This window comes from Rattus norvegicus, chromosome 16, assembly GCF_021556685.1.
Source record: "Rattus norvegicus strain SHRSP/BbbUtx chromosome 16, alternate assembly SHRSP_T2T, whole genome shotgun sequence".
NCBI classification, from domain to species: domain Eukaryota; kingdom Metazoa; phylum Chordata; class Mammalia; order Rodentia; family Muridae; genus Rattus; species Rattus norvegicus.
The window spans coordinates 7,828,900-7,836,838 of record NC_141549.1 but is presented as its reverse complement, the minus strand read 5'-3'; the positions used below and the strand labels follow the sequence as shown (position 1 = coordinate 7,836,838).

Sequence of the window (7,939 nt, the reverse complement as noted above, 5' to 3'; positions counted from 1 at the left end):
AGCCTAAGTCATGACCCTTTCGTGGGTCAAATAATCCTTTCACAGGGAGTCACATAACAGGTGTCTCGAATATCAGATGTTTGCATTATGAGTCATAACAGCAGCAAAATTACAATTATGGAGTAGCAACAAAACAATTTTATGGTTGGGGATCATCACAACATGAGGAACTTGTTTTAAAGGGTTGAAACATTAGAAAAGTTGAGAACCACTGATTTACAGCCTTATGGGTGATGAGAATTGGGAGTCACAGACAGTGTAGTGTGTGCTGTTTTCTGATTGATAAAAGAACAGAAGCTTTTGGTCCAGCAGAGAAGATGCCAGCCTCAGCACGTTTTCAGAGTGGGAGCAATTTGGAAGTAGTTTGGAAGAGTTCAATTCCCTCCCCAAAAGGACTAAACAAGCTGAAACTAGAGCTTTTTATACAAATGGTTAGGAATGAAAGCAAAAAAAAATTTTTTTTTCATCAAAGCAAAGGTGTGTGCACAACACATTGGCCCCTTGGTGTCATTTGAAGTAAATTAATGTGGAGGACCAAAGAGATGGAGTCGGCAGTATGCAACACTCTGGGGACCTGCCTGTGATTTTGTTCCTAGTGTAGCAAAATGAGTGCTCCCAGCAAGACTTGGGGGGGGGGGATGACATGCATAAGTAAGATTAATCAGTAAAGCTACCGTCCACCTAATGAGTCATCTTTGACATCACAAAGCTAGGAAAATGAAAGGCTGTAGCCTGTCAGGTCTGTGTACTCCAGAAGACACAAAATTGGAGCCGCCTACATGCATGGGTGTGGGTGGTCCCTGAGCACACTGGTCTCAGCAAAGAGTGATAGAAAATGACTGCCTCCTGGGTGCTATTCACTATAGTGGGAAGAAAGTTCAGGTGGGTACTAAAGCAAGCCTGGGGTTTTCATGTCTCCTCAACAGCCCTCCTCTATTTCAAGAAGCTCCGAGGGACTGTTTCTATAAGCAAGTGCTAGTATTTAAACAAGAATGGTATTGCATAATTGTAATCTCAGCAGCCAGGAGACTGAGACAGGAAGACTACAAACTTGAGATCGTTTTGGAGATACACAGAAGAGTCTTGGTCTCCAAAAAAAAAAAAAAAAAAGAAAGAAGAAACAGAAGGAAGAGGGAGGGGGAGGAAGGAAGGAAGGCACAAGCAAATCTCTAACTCTAAGAACCCCAGGAGTCCAGAGCAAGTGAGATCACAGCTTTCTGAACTATATGTCCTCAGTGGCTTCTCAGTTTTGGAGGCATTCTTTAAGCACTTGGCATGCTGCAATCTCTCTGTTGGCCACAGTAAACAATATGGCCCCAAGAGCCCGTCCTCCATGGTTAGAGGCCAGGCCCCCAGATCCCTTTCACAGATTCTATTGCTGTAGTGTCCCCACTACAAAGACCACTGCCTGACCTTAACCCAGTATGTCCCTGTCCATGGTCAACTGGCAGCCCAACTTTCTCCAAAAGACCCAACTGCAGCATCCAGTGTGTTGATATGTGGTCCCCTGGTTCACCCTGAGAGTCTTTGACAAGAATGCCTTGGTTGTGCTTGCTTTCTCAGGTCACATGTACACAGGAGGGGCTTCTGGAACCCTTTCTCAATGGTGCCATTGGATGTACAAAGAACAGGAGGTTTGGAAACAATGTGGCAATGTATTAGTCAGGGTTCTCTAAAGTCATAGAATTTACGGAATGTGTATATATTAAGGGAATTTACTGTAATGACTTACAGTCTGCAGTTCAACTAACCCAACGATGGGCAGCTGTGAATGGGAAGTCCAAGAATCTGGTAGTTGCTCAGTCCCACGAGGCTAGATATTGCAGCTTGTCTTCTGTATAAGCTGGAATCCTGAAGAAGTAGGTTTCCAACAGACAATAAAGTGCAAGCAGGCAGAGAGTTGTGAGTTTTCCTTCTTCCATTGTCCTTACGTAGGCCTCCAGCAGAAGGTGTGACCCAGATTAAAATCGTGTATCTCCACACCTGGCTATGGAACTTGATTTGTCTCAGGCTGGCCCTTGAACTCAGACACCTGCTGCCCCAGTCTCCTGGGATTAAAGGCGTATACTACCTTGCCTAGACCTAAGCTTTTCATGGTCACCAGGCCTCAAGATCTCCATGTCAAGTTCCAGTTCAAAAGCTTGAGTCTTCCAATGTCAAGATCTGGATCACAGGTGTGTCCTCCATTTCTGGATTGTAGTTCACTCCAGATGTAGTCAAGGTGACATCACAGTGGTCAGCCTGGTGTGCAGCCTTCCAGTGAGCTGACAGCTCCAAACTGCACTTTCCAGTTTCTGCGACTATTCACCGTGATCGTCATGCATCTGGACTATTCTGGACACTAAGGTCACAATGACAAATTACAGCACACAAACTCTGCTCTATCAGATTGTATTAAATGCAGTAATATCATACAATGACAAATGCCATGATAGAAGTGGGAGAAAACCCTGTGACAGAGAGACCATAGCTAGTCAGACAGGAGAGCTGGGTGGGTAGCATGCTGAGTGAAAATTGCTGACAGGTGAGGTTTTTGTTGTTTGTTTTTTGAGACTGGGTGTCTCTGTGTAGCCTTGGCTGTCCTAGAACTCATTCTGTAGAGCGAGCTAGCCTTGAACTCAAAGAGATCTGCCTGCCTCTGCCTCTGCCTCCAAAATACTGGAATTAAAATTGAGCAACACAACCAACCAGCAGCAGGTGAGTGAAGGCTCGATCAACAAGAGGGAGCCAATGAGGGAAGGTCTAGTGAATTCTGGGTAGAGGGGAGCAGAGGTAACAGTGAGTTTAATGCCGCCTCCCAATTTCTAGGAGTGTGTTCCAACACCCTAGTGGGTGCCTGGGACAGAGCCTGCATCCTAATATACATACTTATGATAATCGAGTCATAGCAAGAGATTGACAATGTAACTAATAGTAAAACAGAACAAAGGGTAATAGGGTTTAAGTTATATGGATGTCCTGTTCCTCTCTGTGTTTAAATATCTTATAATATAGCCTAAGTTAAATGGATGTCCTGTTTCTCTGTTTAAATATATTCATGTATTGCACATCTTAAACAATGTCAGCATACATTTTTTTCTTTCCCTACTAAGTTGAGAACTTCTGCCCTTTTTCTTACAGCAAGCACATCATGGACTTTCTTTGATATATTTGAATTGCCAGCATCAGTGTCCTTGGGCTTTGGGGCCATGTCAACCATGACAACCATCCTGATCATCAAGGTGGCTACTGCATGACTAATGAATGGGTCACATATAGCACTGGGCCACACTGCACAAAGGGATGAGCTATATCTGGACAGGGTAGAGAGGTATGACGTAAGATTTCATTATGCTCCTCAGAATGGCACGCAACCCAGTAGTTACAAATTGTTTATTTCTGGAATCTTCCACTTCATATTTTCAGAGCATGAATGATAGTGAGTGATAAACCTCAGGAAGTGAATCCATGGAGATGGGAAGATGCTGGACCCGAGACTTGGGAGAGATGGGATCGCATATGTCCTTGGGGCTTGCCCTAGTCAATGTTGCTGTGATAAAACACTATGACCAAGGCAAGTTGGTTGGGGAGGGATTATTTGGCTTATTCTTCAACATCACTATTCATTGTTAAAGGAAGTCAGGACAGCAACTCAAAACGAACAGGAACTCAAACAAGGCAGGATCCTGGAGGCAGGAGATGATGCAGAGGCTACGGAGGGGTGCTGCTTACTGGATTGCTCCTCGTGGTTTACTCAACCTGATATATATATATATATATATATATATATATATATATATATATATATATATATATATATATATATATATATAACCTAGGACTGTCAGCCCAGGGGTAACCCTATCCACAATTGGCTGGGCACTCCTCCCATTCATTAATAATTAAGAAAGCACCTTACAGGATTCTCTACAGCCCAATCTTATGAAGGCATCTTCTCATTGAAGATTCCCTCTTCTCAGATGACCAAAGCTTGTGTCAAGTTAACATAAAATGAGCAAGTACAACTAGAGTACTTCTTGTTTGAATATTCTCCTAGACCTAAGAGAAGAGCACTAGATGGTCTGATAGGAGGGATATTATATTTTGATTTTTGGAACTACACCCACACACACACCACCACGCCGTGCCTGACCACTGCCACGGGATGAATGGGTGGTGGGGAGAAGGTGGAAGTGAAGCCAGATGTTTGAGAAGCTACCCGGAGGCACTGTGAGCCACTCTCCCAAATCCCCAAGAACTTTACAGAAGAAAAGGCACCAGTTCCTACACAAAGCACAGTGGGGGAACGGGGGTCGACAGTGGGCAACAAGAAACAGCCAATGGGGCACGCCCAGATGGATGAAATAAGGGGGAAATGGAAAGGCGGATGACAGCTGAGGAACTTCCTTCTGTTAGCCAGAATTTCCACCGAGGATGCAGAGAACAAGTGTTGCCACAGGGAGAGTTGAGGCAAAGCGCATTAGGATGCCTGGAGCATGCGCACATGACACGGGGGCCTACCGCAGCTCCGCGCAGCCGTCTAAGCAATGTTTCAGTCACTGATCACTTAGAAAAGAAGAAGCAGGGTGAAAAAAAACCCACTATTTTAAAAAAGATAAACAGCTCCATCACTTCCAAGGGTCTCCACCGCTTCTCGTGTTTTTAACAAACCACAATAATTTTAACAACTTGCAATCATGCACTTTAGATGCCTAGCTCTGTGATGTGTGTGTGTGCGCGCGTGCATGAGAGAGAGAGAGAGAGAGAGAGAGAGAGAGAGAGAGAGAGAGAGAGAGAGAGAGAGAGAGAGAGAGAGAGAGAGAGATTGACCATGTGCACAGCTGAGCTAGAGACAAAGTCAGATAATTAAATTAGGTGATGAATTAACCTTTTGGAAATCAGATTCTCTGTGACAAGGTACTCTATCACAAATCTTTCTCTTCAGTCTCTATCTTTCTCTCCCCTCTACCTGCTTCTTTCTCAAAGTGCCCTTGGCATTTAAAGTATGACATAGACATAAAACTCTGCCTGGCTGAATAGGATGCCATGTTGTGCTTTCAGTAGTGGGAGAAAACGAAATGCAAATACATTATGCATATTGCTGTGGATTCTCAGGAACCCCCAAACTGGCCCAGTGTCTCTGTGACAACCAAAGCCAGTAGTGAAGAGCACACAGCAGTAGCTGAGGGGCCAGGTCTTGAGATCCAGTACGCTGGCTACAGTGGGACATGACAATATCATAGCCCAGTTCCCCTGGAGCTGTTTCAGGAGGAACACCACAGAGCTGCTGGCTGAACCTCATTCCCAGCCCAGCTCTCTGCCTCTCTCCATTGAGCATTCGCTGTCACTGTTTGGACTCCAGCCTGTGCAGCTTCCCCCAGCTTTCGTCTGTGATGCCGAGTCTTGTCTTCCCCCAATCATTCTTCACGTGGTATTTCGAGGCAGGATCTCTCTCTCTTGAACCCAGAACTCACCAATTCAGCAGTACAGCCAGCTTGCTGGTTGAGCCCCGCCTTCTGAGCACTAGAACTGCCGACAGGGCATCCCACACTTGTATCTATATGGGTGCTGGGAATCCTGGCTTTGGTCCTCATCCTTGTGCAGCAAGACTTTCCCACCGGAGCCCTCCCCCAGCCCTACTTCTGTTCATTGTGCTTATGCAGAGTGTATGTCTGGGCTGCACCCTGTACATTTTGGCACACCGTGCTTGTGCTTCCGTTCATCTGAGAGCATTTTCAGGTTGCTCTGTGATTCAGGAACCTCAGGGTTAAGCATATATTGTTTCGTCCACATGTTCTTTGTGACCGACACGGTTTCCCTTTCTCCTGCTTCCAGTTTCATCACGATGCAATCAGGAATGGCACCTGGTAAATCTCCAAACTTTTTAAACTTACTGCCACTTGCTGCCTCAGTCAAAATATGGTCTGTTTCAGAAAACACTCTAGATCTACTTGAGAAGAACATGCATTGTGGGATAAAGTAAATGTCTTCCATTGGTGAGTTGCCTTACGTATTTCTAATTGTTTTCTTTCCTTCATTAATTGACCCCCTTTCTCAATATATAATAATGCTCTTCTCATCGGCAACACCTTCTACTTGAAGACTGCTTTTTTCATTCATTCATTCATTCATTCATTCATTGTTTGTTTTATTTGTCTTTTTGAGACAGCATTTTTCTGTGTAGCTCTGGCTGTCTTGGAACTCACTCTGTAGCTCAGGCTGACCTTGAACTCACAGAGATGTGCCTGCCTCTGCCTCCCAAGTGCTGGGATTATAGGCATGCACCACCACTGCCCCGTGTGAAGACTGCTTTTTTTTTTCTAATACTAATGCAATCAGAGAGGTTTTTCTTTCTAGTAAAATACTTTAATTGTTAAGGAAAGCCAGCAAAACCATTCTTAATTGCAATAATAAAACCTTAAATGTATGTGTGGTATGCAAATGGGAGGGGGCAAAAGCAGCTATTTCTCTCGTCACAGCATCTACTGAGAAGACTGCGTAAGTGGACCAAGAGAGGAGACTCTAGGCAGCTGAGGTCAGCAAAGAGGCTCAAGCTTCAAACCCCAGGAGATGCTGACGCTGCAATGACCAGCATCATCTTCCCGGAGAGCATTCAAGGATTTGTAATGATGTCACGGTGGCCGTGCATCCATTGGTGACAAGTCTACATAGCGTCCTCAATTTAAACTTTCGATGGGAGTCCTTGAAGTTTGGGAAGTGGAACTTAGATAGCTACCGTATTACAGAGGTCACGAAAATTCCTTAGGAAACTTCAGGGCGGAGGGAAAAGCCAGATCCCTGCTGGCCCGGACATAGACACTTGAGCATCCAGCGCCACAGTGAGAGGTCTTTGTTTAAAAGGCAGCAGAGCTTTCCTAGGCGGCTGCCGAGGGTGGCGGAGGGGCAGGTTCTAGTATTGGATGGCCGGGGCCATCTTCTGGGCCGCCTGGCGGCCATTGTGGCCAAGCAGGGTACTGCTGGGCCGGAAGGTAGTGGTTGTACGCTGTGAGGGCATCAACATTTCTGGAAATTTCAACAGAAACAAGTTAAAGTATCTGGCCTTTCTCCGAAAGCGTCACCAACCCGTCTCGAGGCCCCTACCACTTCCGAGCCCCAAGCCACATTTTTTGGCGCACTGTGCGAGGCATGCTACCCCGCAAGACCAAGAGAGGCCAGGCTGCCCTGGAACGCCTCAAGGTGTTGGACGGGATCCTTCCACTCTATGACAAGAAAAAGCGGATGGTGGTCCCTGCTGCCCTCAAGGTTGTGCGGCTGAAGCCTACCAGAAGGTTTGCTTACCTGGGGCGTCTGGCTCATGAGGTCGGGTGGAAATACCAGGCAGTGCCAGCTACTCTGGAGGAGAAACGGAAGGAAAAGGCAAAGATCCACTACCGGAAGAGGAAGCAGCTCTCGAGGCTAAGGAAACAGGCAGAAAAGAATGTGGAGAAGAAAATCTGCAAGTTCACAGAGGTCCTCAAGACCAATGGACTCTTGGTGTGAACCCAATACAGACTGTGCCTCAAAAAAACAAAAACAAAAACAAAAACAAACAAACAAAAAAAAAGGCAGCAGATGTCGGGCATTGGAGAGGCGAGCAGGGACAAAGGCTCTCCTCCTAACCTCAGTTTGGACACAGTTTTGAACTTGCCATAGGAATCTCCCTCACACTGGAGAATAATTCAGCTCTCAGCTGTATCTCAGCTCTGCAGCACGGCAGCAACAGCGTTTGTCCTCACATCAACAGACCAGCAGTTCCCCATTGCCAGTAGCAACCCCTTAGAGAACTCAAACGACCCCTGGACAGAGGCCGCTTAAGGCCCTTGCAAAGCACACATGTTCTACATTACAATTCACAGCGGTAGCAAAATTACAATTACGAAGTAGCAATGAGAATGTGGGGTCTCCACAGCACACGGGACTGTGTCACAGCATTAGGAAGGTCGAGAACCACTGTCACGGA

At 45.9% G+C, this 7,939-nt stretch overlaps 1 pseudogene; it reads left to right on the top strand.

The window, feature by feature from the left end:
• Positions 1-6,563: 6,563 nt before the first annotated feature.
• Rpl13a-ps11 (ribosomal protein L13A, pseudogene 11) lies at positions 6,564-7,489 on the top strand (annotated as a pseudogene).
• Positions 7,490-7,939: the final 450 nt, after the last annotated feature.